General features: G+C 35.4%; 1 protein-coding gene across 6 annotated transcripts in view; it reads left to right on the plus strand.

Moving 5' to 3' along the window:
• Positions 1-12,155, plus strand: part of SEMA5A (semaphorin 5A) — a 336,661-nt gene that overhangs the window by 223,225 nt on the left and 101,281 nt on the right. The gene's annotated exons all lie outside the window — the stretch shown is intronic.

Raw genomic sequence — 12,155 nt, forward strand, 5'->3', positions numbered from 1 at the left:
GGTGGAAGTGTTCCCTTTCAAGGGACTTGGCTATACAAGAGCTTTTCAGAAAGCATTGGGCATCTTGGTACATTACTGAGCATTGTAACATCTGTAGAATATTCTGCAAGGCCTTTTACTTTTGAAAAGCCTTTCATTTAAGGTGAAGAGTGACTTAATGAACCCATTGCCAAACAAAGAAGAAAGCTGAATACTTATGAAATCAAAATATTTCAAACCCTACATGAAACTCGACCTTGAAGAGAAGGAAATGGAGGATCACAAGTATGATGACATCATATATATGGTAGTCAGTGTGAGCTGTGTGAGTAAAGTTATTTTTATATAGGATATTCTACTGAATTCTTTTTGTTCACATTTATAAGCTTCTTCATTTTGCAGCGTTTTTCACAGTAAGCCTCAATAAATCCAAATGTTTATGACTAAGCAAATACAAGCAGTGACACTAGTAATCAGCGTGTTTTTTGTTTCTTATTTATTTATTTATTTTTCCTGACAGAGTAATTGTAAAGGAAATATTATGTTATTGACAGTATTGTGGCCTTTCTATGAAGCATCATGTAACCTGCAGGTAGATTCACAAAAATGTAGATTAGGCTTCATCTGCATTTTACTATATCAAGACACTGAGTAAGAGTCATAAAAAGCATTTGCAGCGAAGACTCACTTGTATACAGTTATTCCTTTAATTTATTTTTTATTTTTCTTATCTCACAAATCTTGGAAATTTGTTTCTATAACTGCACATGTTCAGAAGGAATGGGAATAACCACAACCAACATAGTGGCTAGATCACTTGTCTAGGAGATAAGAGCTGATTTTTAACTATTGCCCTATTGCCAGATGTCCCAACTTCTAGACTCTTATACAAAGAATATAATGTAATATGATAATATACATTACATAATATAGCTATTACCACTTTAATGTTCTAGGTTAATGAGATGAAAATCTGCTAGGGAGGAGTTCTAGGTTCATGTCTCTAATGGCAATTTTGCTGCTGCCTCATTGTCCATTTACTTCCTAATTGACATTCTGTTGGAAAGAAAATGAGTGACAGCATCTTTCTTTCCTTCTCTATTTTTGGACAAAAGTTGTGCTTTAGGCTGAAACTGCTGCTGACATTCCGTGCAAATCATACTGGATTTGTACTGGTTATATATACTGGATTTGGCTCATCTGGAGACAGAGACATACAGACACGTACTGTGCAAGCTGCAAATGAGTTTGAGTAGAAGATAGCCCTTGACTCATTCTAGTCAGCCAAATTTATAATGCTACTGGATTGCTACAGCAGTCAGTTGTCTTTCTGACACTTCCAATCAAAATAGCCGGATATGACTCAGTTAAGAAATCAGGCAAGGTTTATTGTGGGTTATTATCTGAGAAGTAGTTTTCTCCACTTGTGCATGTAAGTGCTTCTTTGATCTGGGCCCTGGAAAATTTATTCAGTGGGAAAACTACCATATTCATAGCATGCTTTGGGTAGTACAAGGTACTTACTTATTGTGGTGGCACAAAGAGAAGACAATAAAAAAGTAATAGGAGCAGTAAGCGCTCCCTGTCTGGTCAGATCCAATCAGAGTTAATACACCTCAACTTTAGAAGACTGGCAGTGGTCCAGGGTCTGTATTCCATACTGATTTTATCCTTTGTGTACAGCATGTCATTTTTCACTGCTGCTCTGTCAGATAGTAAGCTTTAAATCATAACAACCATTTCATCTTGCAATTAATATCTGTTGGGTTTTTTTTGTTTGTTTGTTTTATTTTGTTTGTTTTGTCTTTTTTTTTTTCGACTGTTTTATTAAGAGGTTACACATTTTTTTGGAGGTGCTTATCTCCACTATCTGAACAGTTCAGTCCTAGCTACTGATTAAACATGTTAGCAGGTCTATCTTAAGTTGGAATGTTTTCTCTTCCTGAGAAGAAGCTTCTGGGAATTTAATATAGACTTATTATTATTAGATACATTTTGAATTGTTTTATTTAGCAGCAGCCTTATAATTATATTTCTGTTTCCTTTCTGAATCCATCATACAAAAATTAGGTGTCTCTTGACAGGTGTAATGTTTCTTGTTCAGAACTAATAGACTACATATGACTTGTGTCATCTTTGCCTTAGAGCTTCAGGTTTTGTGTGTGCATGTGTGATTTTTAGTAAAATAAAAGTTGGATGTCACCAACAAGAATGTCTATAAATACAATATATTTTGAAATGGGTGTTCTCTAGAATATATGCTTTCACATGTAGCTCTTGATATTGGATCTGGGAAGTGGTTGAACCACCATCCCTGGAGGTTTTCAAGAAATGTGTAGATTTAGAACTTAGTAGCATGGTGTAGTGGTGGAATTTAGTACTATGTTAAGGGTCAGACTAGATGATCTTAGAGGTCTTTTCCAACCTGAATGATTCTATGAGTCTATATTCTATGAGATCATCTAACTGGTCTTAGGGAGTAAAATGTTTTCATGTCTGGGAGTAAAAGAGTGTTGTCAGTCACACTGCTTTCAACCACCAAAGAGAAATGCTGTATCTGAACTGTAGCCTAATTTGTACTAATTTGCTTTTGTTTGGAGGTACAAACTAGATAGCTCACTTGAAGTAAAACCTTAGGTACATCCCTAAGGAATCCTTATATACTGTTTCTTGTTATAATAACTGTTTCTTGTTATAATATGTTGATAAGAAGAATTCATATCCAACAAACAGAAATATTTGAGACTTCTAAAAAGTAAAAGTCTGATAGCACATGCAGGTTAATGTGCATATGGGTGGAATTTGTTTGCTTCAAATATAGTAATTATGATAAAAGGCAATAAATATGTACGTCTCCTTTTGGTTGTAGGTTTGATGCACCAACATAGTCTTGACATTTGTTCTATTTCATTTTGAACCTGACATTAAAATGCATTCTTTTTCTAAGCTGGAAAAATGTGTCTTTTTGCACGCCAGCCTGCTTTAAAAAAAATAAAATAAAATGGTGACTACATTTATCATGCTCCTTGTAAATTTTCTTTTACTGAGTTATTTTTATGGCCAGAACTTGGGTAAATTAAACATAAATGCAGCACTAGGTGATCACTTGGTAAGATCAAGGACTTTGTGCTTGATGTTGTCATGAATTGTGCTTTTGCTCCATATTGTGTACATGAGATTTGCTGATACCTTCACAGCGAAGAAAAAGAGAGAGTGCAGGCTAAAGCTAAATTTGAAATTGTGTGAGTCACCTGTTTGCCAAGTCCTGAGAAACAACTTTCTGCTTCTCAACTCATTAAAGCTTCATGTTATGCTGTAGTTTTAACCACATACTCTCTGCAAAAGCATCATTTCTTAAAGCAATGTTAGTATCTAAAGTATTGCAATGTGTTTGAATGCTCACATTTTAATATAACTTTCTCAAGGGGATATAAATAATGATGCTTGGTATGGGAACACGATTGAGTAGCTGTGCCTTGAGCTAATCTGATACACATCCATAGGATTATCTTCCTTTATGAACACAGCAACGTGACAGAGAAAGGCCATTCCATTGATTCAGTGATCCTAATGGTAGCAGCACCCATATGGGGTATGAAGAGCTGTGATTTAATTGCTCTTGGAGTTCAAAGTTCAAAGCCATCTGTTCCACCTCCTTGCTGAATGCTTAATTCAGAAGAGAAGGGGTGGCTGTGGATGGGGGAGGAAGCCTCCTAAATCCACTTATTGGTGGTATATTATTCTGCAGACAGAATGCATGGTTCATCTGGCCTGAGAGAAGAAGCACAGCAGCTCACAAGCCAAATAGGCAGAGAATTCAGCTAGAGAGGTTTTATTGCTTCCAGACCATGCTGCAAGGACTATTAAAATATTTTTCCAACGCCTTTTTAAATAAGCAGAAAGTGCTCCCTGAAATTCCCCAAGGATACGAAAGGCACCTTTTACTTGCAGAGCATAAAATCACATCAGAACCTGCTGAAAGCAAGGAAGAGGTGCTTTTCACAGACTTAGTATATATTGCTTATCTCTCTCCCTCCCTGTTCCCAGCAGTTCGATACTCTTCCTCAGTGGTGCATGGTAATGCAACTCTCAGAGACCATGATTTTTCTTGGCTTGACTTTCGTTCAGCTATCTCCTGTACATCAAGGAAGAATTAGGTAAATGTGTGTCACTGGTTTTGATTTTTCAGTAAATCAAGCCAGTGTGCCAGAAAACAGCATAACAAAAGAGGTTTGAAATCTCCAGTGAGAAAAGGTAGTAAGCTGTTCTTATAGTTACATAAAACAGTCTTAGAATCAAGGTGTTTTTCTTTGTTGTTGTTGTTTTTTTTTCCTTTAGATGGTATTACTACTCTGAATACCAGTTTCACACATGAAACCTCAAGAGAGAGAAAGATTGCAATTGGATACAGAACTCACAAGTCTTCAAATTGATCCCTAACAGCATTTTCTTTATTAAAACTTTTATAATTGAAAAATAATAAAATGATCTTGCAAGTAAAAGATTATGAAAAGATACTGCTTCGTATAGTCTTAAAATAGGTACTGCTTTATGTCTTATAAATAAAAGTAATGCAGCACAGATTGAAATTTTAGTTATTAAATAGTTTTGCATTAACTGTAGACTGTAAAAGATCTGTAGCTGCTGTATAGGTATTAGGTACGTAGCTGCTTATAGGTATTCTACAGTTACGTTTTATTTCTGAGTAAGTTAAGTGTTGTGTTATAGATGGTTTCAGCACCTCCAAATCTGACAAAATTTTATGAACATGCATCTTATCTCTCTCACTCACATCTTTGATGAGCTGAAAATCTCTTATCAGATTGAAAATGAAGAGAAGTAGTAAATAAAGGTGTGACAATGAGCATGATTTTTGCAAAATACATACATTTTGAGATTGTTAAAAGTACTTTGTTTATTTTGTCAGACAACATGAAACATCTGTTTTAGGTTTACGGAGAGTAAAAAATTGCTGCTAGTGTATACGAGCTTCAATCTGGCAAGCTGAGGAAGGGGGTGATTTGATTTGAAAGTCTTTCTTTGTGAAGGAAACAGACCTAACTGATGTGGAGTCTGAAATGGTAATCCAGAATGTATTTTGTTGCTTAGCATGGGTTCTTGCTTAAGCTTCTAGAAAAGACCAAGGGGAAGCTGTAAAAATAAATTTAAATTTTAGGGATTACCAGCTTGAAGCTCATAGACATAGTCTTTCCAAAAAGGCACGTTGCTCTGCTTTAGCTGCTAGTTGCTTTGCATTTTCATCTCAGATAAATCTGAATTTCTCTTAGAAATTGAATTGTCTATTTATTTGAAAATTTTTAATGAGTTGTATTTAAATCCATCAGCTGGATTTAAATTCCAATTCAACATGAGACATGAAATGGCCACTGAGGGATGGTACACAAATTACGCTATGTTCTAAAATGTAATACCTTTTTGATTCACAGGCAACACTGCTAATGGAAACTTAATAGTACCAACTTAGAATCTATTGTACTTTGAGGAGCAGAAGATGTTGTGTTTATTAAAGCGGGTACTTAACACTTTGCATGTTGATTACTGGAAGCTTTTGCTGATTCAACTGCAAATTGAATGTGTTCTTGTTGGTTTTGATAATACATGGAAATTAAGTCTACAGGGGATAGAAGCATTCTAAAGAATGCATTATGTTTAGAAACCTTTCTCTGGAAAACAGTAAAGAAAGGATTGAGATGTCAGTTGTCGTGATTTTCTGTGATAGATACATTTCAAAAGTGTTGTGTTTGAAGATTGAAACTAAATTCCTGTAGCGTGTTTGGGGTGGTGGTGGTGTTTAATCTTCAATAGTCAAACAATCCAGAAAATGCATTAGGGCTACGTTATCTTGTCTTCATTTTATTTTTGAGCAGTGTTCTTTGTTAATTTGCATTTTCTTTATGTCCCACCAAACACATGGCTTTGTTTGAGGAAAGCTCTTGATTTTGGAATAGCTAATATCTAGATCAGTGCCTCTTCATCAAAAGAGTCGTTGAGGCAGCAATTCAGTATCCTGTGTAGAAAGGATAGTACATAAATCTTCCCTTCATAAAATAAATTCACGTTAAATTTTGACATACAGTCATAAGAAACTCTTGTTTCTTATGGAGCTACAACTGAACTTCTCTTAGAATAGGGCACTAAGAAGCTTCTCTTGCTAAAAAAATGAAATTTGTGTCTTGATAAAGCATCAGAATTCCACATTAATTTTTTTGAAGTGCATTTTTTTTTTTGAAGATAGGATGGAAAGTAAAGAGTATACATTTAAAAATATGACAATATAGTACTACTCAGTGAATTAAGGTGGGAATTTTAAAATCAAACTATATTCTTTTTGTATCAATCTGTAGAGGTACTACATTTTCTAATAATATTTTTAATTTCTAAAGCAGAAGGGTTGAAGCTCAGTCTTTCACTTATCCTTTGGGCTATAGTGTGATAAAATCCATTCCTGTAATTCAAGTATATTTCAGAAAACTGGAGGTAAAAGATACATTAAGTAACAGAGGATGAGTATTTTCTCTTATCTTCTAAGCCTTCTCCCCTTGCTTTAAAACAAATTGTACCCCACCCTCACATGGGAAAACTGATTACAGCAAAGATTTTAATTATCCATATTCTAATGATGATTTAACTAATTTTAAAGTTATTTTAAGGAAGGGCAAAGAAGAGCGGGTTTTGAATGCTCTCATATTCTGTGTACCATATGCATCTATTTTATTTTATTTTATTTTATTTTACACAGATTGCTAAATCATAAGGCCTGGGCTTTCACTTTCTAAGCACAACCAGTGGCTGCATTAGTTGTTCCTGTGTCTTTTTTCTATGTTGAGCACATAAGCCATTATGCAACCTAATACTTTCTGTCATTGCAATAAATTTCTGCCATTAACCAAATGCATGTTTTGCTTTGCTTTCTTTCAGTTCCTGCAGTAGAAGAAAGTAAATACCAGTGATTAAATTTTATTTTTTTCTGAAGGATGTTTATTGATCATCTTGCACTTTCTTTGATTTTGTAGTTATGTACTCTGTACATTACTTTTTGTTATATCAATTTATTCTTCTAAAAGACCTCTGCTTTAAAGACAACCCTATTAATACCCTATTTTCTTTTATATATTTTTATGGTGTTTAAATAATACAATTATATGATGAATGTAAATACTGTTTATATACACACATGGATAATATTTAAAAGAAATTTAACATTCACAGATTTTTTCTTGCATTTCAACAGTCTTAGTAAAGTCTGAATATTTTTATTTTCTCACTGGAAAAAATGATTTGAATAGAAAAATAGTTTGCAAAAGCACTGTATAATGAAAAAAAATCAAAATAGTTGAAAAATACCATTTTCTGAAGTACATTCGAATTACAGTCCTTGAAAACATATGTAATTTGTATCCATTTCAACTACACTTCAAAATGTATTCTCCCAAATATGCATCTGTTAATTTTAAACTTTAGCTTAAAACAAAAAAAAACCCTGATTACTATGTTGACAGTTTTTTAAGGGTATAAAGCAGGCTGTTTTCACAATATATCAAGATAGAATAGTATATTTATTGCAGAGATGATACATCATTCAAGTTCGGTTACAAATGTTTAGCTTCCACTTTCTCTCTTGTGTTGTCTGCACCTTTCCTCTATATTGGCCACATTTTTTTCATCTCTTAAGTTATTGCTGGATAGACTTAAGACATTTTACTTTTCTAAACAATATTGTGTAGGAAAATAGTCTCTTATTTATATCGGTTGTTCTTAGTTTATAATTTGCAGTCAATTTTACTGCTTAATTTTTTCTTCGTATATGTAAGCAGTGGAATTTCAGATCTGTCAAGGCACCTTGTGGTCCTCAGAAAGTAAAGGAATACTTGTTAAGTCACTAATATTAGGGATACAGCTGGCATGAGGATATACTTGAGAGTAGTTTACAAGTTGGTTTTGTTGGCAACTGATACAATTTAGAAGGCACCAATGACTTTTTTTTTTTTTTTTGGCAACATTACTAAAAGCCAGTACCATAGGCTTCTCTTCTGAAAGATGTTGACTTAGATTCTGTCTTCTACTGCTGTTTTAGGTTGCTTTCAAGAGATAAATCCCCTGTCCAAGGTCCTATGCAGAGCCATATTAAAATGAAGATTAAATTAGGTTTTGTTTCAGTGTCAGCTATGGCAAGAATTAAGACTGTTTCCCCCCTGAAAAGTAAAGAATAGATTTATTTTTTCCTTCTTTTAAAGAGGTGAACGTATATACTTCGATTCTGTCTCACTTTGGACATTTTGGAAAAAATGTTTTTACTTGAATGCAGCGATCTTTTATAATTATAATTGCCTATATAAGTATTGATTCTTATCCAGCAAGAAGTTGCTACAGCTTCTTTTAGTGTCTTTATTGCTGCTAGGAAACTCAAGAAATTAGAGTTTTTTTAATTTGTTGCATCTGCCATTTGTTTGTGTGTTCATTTTCTATTGTTCTTTGAAGGTGTCACCACTGATAATTTCAAGCGCACTCTGCAATGTTCTCCATTGCTGGCTGTGCTTTATGCTATTCGTATCTTAAACTTTGCTATTTAGTTTTAGAGATCATACTTCTTTGATTTTGAACCATTACCATTTTGTTCATTATGGACTCTGTAGCCTTCAAGCTTGTTCTCTACAATCTCATCTCATGTTTTCCATTCAGTTCTTCATAGTCTCCTGTGCATTACATATTAATATTTCAACTAGATTTTTTCTTTCCTCTTCAGCTTCTTTCATAGTTAGTAGATTTCTAACATGCCATTGCTGGGTTTGTAGGTCTCTTTAAAAGTCTTTCAGTACAAGTTAACACAGCACATTATTTACTTGTTGTGACCAATATCAGTATCTTTTGCTACTCCTGTGTATACTTGTTAGTCCTTAAACCATGGCTGACAGTGTCTGGATTTATTCCAGCATGTCTTGCGTACTCTCAGGATCTGAAGATGCCATTCATTAGGATTTGTCAGGATTCTTCAATAGGAGTTGGACTCAGCTTTGACATTTGTGATGAAACTGGGACTTTCACTGTGTCTGTGGGGAAAAAAAGTTTCATCCGTTAGGCAGGTTTGTGTTTACTGTTCTTCGCAGTTACTTCTGGGCAGAAGTGGACAGTTAGCGTGATTATAAAGAATACATTCACTTGAAAGATTTTGACAGGTCTGAAAAGCTCCATGTCCCAGAGCTGCGTTCAACTATGATTTCTTTCCCTACCTCTACTTTTTGTTTCCCTACTATTATTTTTTGTTTCAACTGTGATATGAAAATGGCTGAACAGTCAACACTTCTGAGGATGGAGCTGTTGCAGGTTCTTTAGGAAACCTGTGATCTTTGTGATATATAATATTGCACACTGTAGTAGAATTGGAACCTTGAGCAAAGTACCTGGCTTTTGAAAGTAAAGGTGTAACGGGTATGATTTCTGCTGTAAGAAAGCCTGGCATAGCAATTATTTACATGTTAGTGTAGTTTGAACAGGTTGATAGCTACATCCCCTTGCTAGATACCATACTCTAATGAACATAGCTGCCAATCCAGGGAATCCGTATCTGTCTAAAAGTTGCGGAATATAAACAGATCATTACCCTTGTTTGGGTTTCTAGATGGTCCATGCAAAATCAGAAACATAGTCAGGAGGAATTTAAAGCAAAAGAGATAAGTTATGGACGATTAGAAGTCGAATAGCCTGCTGAGGCAGTGGTAGATCTCAGATAAGATTTTGCTCTCTTTGACTGAACAGGCATATGACCACATTGCTGTTGAAGTAGAGCGTTTCTTTGGGATAATCTGTAGGATCTCTGACACTGCTTCTTCACTTAAAGCCCAGTCATTTATGACTTTTGACATTTCTGTATGAGTGCTGATCCTACCAGAAGATAAATGGAAAAGGAATCATTTGGGAGATGCTGGAAAAAAGCAGAAGCAAATGGGAGGAATGGAGACTGTATGCCAAGATAAAAAGGAAAAAGGACGAGAGCAATGACAGCTGTGGTAGGGAAGGCATTAGTACTGCAATTCTCAAAATGAGAATATTTTATTTTCTTGTAGAGAAATATACTGCTGTAACCATATTCTCCAGGCCATAGATCCAAACTTAAAAAATACTAATAAAAATATAATAAATGCAGTTCTGACTTCTACAACAAACAAATTTGACGAGGAGAAAAGCGCAAGACATATTCTCTTGTCCATATTCTCTTGTTTCCTAAATTAAATGTGCATGGGAGGAGGCCTCCAATCCTGTTTGTTTGTTTGTTTGCTTGTTTTTCCCTCTTTTGTCATTGGGGAAGTGTCAGCATGTGACTCAGTCTGTAGATACCAGGCCTGGCACAGCGGCAGGAGGGAGTGTTAGTCTGTACGAGAAGCAAACATTGAATGCATAGTTGATTTTTTGCCTCAATACAGAAAAAAGATGGCATGCCAAGCACAGTATATCACCAGTCACACTGAATGTGTTGAATGCCAGTTAGACAAATGGTATAGAATTGTACTAACATCTACAAAATGATACCAGCTTATTTACCTGTGTAAAATGATTTCACTTGTTCTTCTTTTCTTCCTTTCACTACACTTTTTTTTTCCAATTTCTATTCCCCCCAAACTCATCTGTTTTTCACTCAGTGACTAATGCAGACATTAATTTTATTTTATTTCATGATAGTTCTCAGACCACATTTTGACCATGAAACTTGTAATTATAGTCGAGAGTCTGCACCCAACAAGCACTAGCATAAGCACATGCTCGTTATGTTGTTTAATCCAGCTAGTAATTACTTAATTGTGAGGCAAAACTGATTCTTGGCAAAGATTTAATTATTTTTTTTAATGTCTCTATTTTAGGTGGCTGAAAAAAACCTGTGATAGTCAAAATTAGAATTTTTTTTTGTCCAAAATGTTAAATTTTAATTAAAATTGTCATTTAATGGGAGATTATTTTTTTTTTAATGAATACTCTTACATACAATAAATCTTGACAATCTTGTTTATACTAACATGGAAGAAAAAATTAAATAGTTGTATGAAGTGATTTTACTCAGAATCGAGAAGTTAGTCAGAACCGAGGGTTTAGTCAGAAGACTTTAACATGCAGTCATGATCTCACACTCAGAATCTTGCTACGGAGAGAGAAGAATGCACTTTATATAGTGAGCAAAGCATTCATAGTGAGTCTAATTAGTTTGGACTTTCTAATAAAATTAAGTTCACATTAGCTCGTTATTAAAAAATTTGTTAACAATGTGGTTAACGTTTTATACATAAACTTCCTCCTAACTCTTCCTGCTATTTTGCATTATGCTCCCCCCTTTCAGTTCTTTTGTGGGTCTTAGGATTGACTCTTCAGTCTTCTTCAGGAAAGGGGAGTAGATCTGAACAGTAATTGCCACCTTGGGTTTTCCGCCTTCTCCACCTCCTCTTCAGTTTCTGAGTTTGCTTGCGGCTAACATTTTGTATTTTCTCAAGTCTGCTTACTAGCTGTTCCTCCCCATGCCCTGGTAGCCGCAGACTATCCTCTGCCCCGTGCCCCAGCGGGACTGTCTTTCCCCCAGGGACTGCATGGGGTTGCCAGACCCTGCCATATGCGCTCCTGGAGCGAAGCCAGCACCGGGAAGGCAGCAGGCCCCTGCCCACCAGGCCATGGCTACCTCTGCCATGACCCTCTGCAGCCAAGGCAGGGCCTGAGGCCTGCGTCGCCAGCTCCCTGCCACACCTTTGCCCCTCTGCAGGTCGTGGAGAAAAACACTTCCACTGGGGTGCAGGACAGAGCATCCTGAATATTTGTCTTGTGTTACCTACTCACAGATGGTATTTTCAGACTTTCAGGATTTTACTTGAGTAGTAGTTGACCTCAGTATGTGTGTGCAGTGTTGGACCTTTAATATTTGCTATTGCTGGCACACAGAAAATTGCATAATGCTGCTTTGGTCAAAGAGCTAGCTAAAATATTTATCAGTGTGAGAATGTGGTCCTTTGTGTTCAGAACAAGTGTTCTTTGATATTTTTAAATTATTTAAAAACTCTGCATGAATGAATCAGAAATCTTGTCAGTGATCTCACACTTGTTTGAGATACCTGTCTTTGCTTAGAAATCACAATAAGAGTAGAAGTGAAGAGCAAATGTTAAAAGATGTGATTTCTCTGAAG

The sequence above is a fragment of the Anser cygnoides genome, chromosome 2, assembly GCF_040182565.1.
Source record: "Anser cygnoides isolate HZ-2024a breed goose chromosome 2, Taihu_goose_T2T_genome, whole genome shotgun sequence".
Taxonomy (NCBI): Eukaryota; Metazoa; Chordata; class Aves; order Anseriformes; family Anatidae; genus Anser; species Anser cygnoides.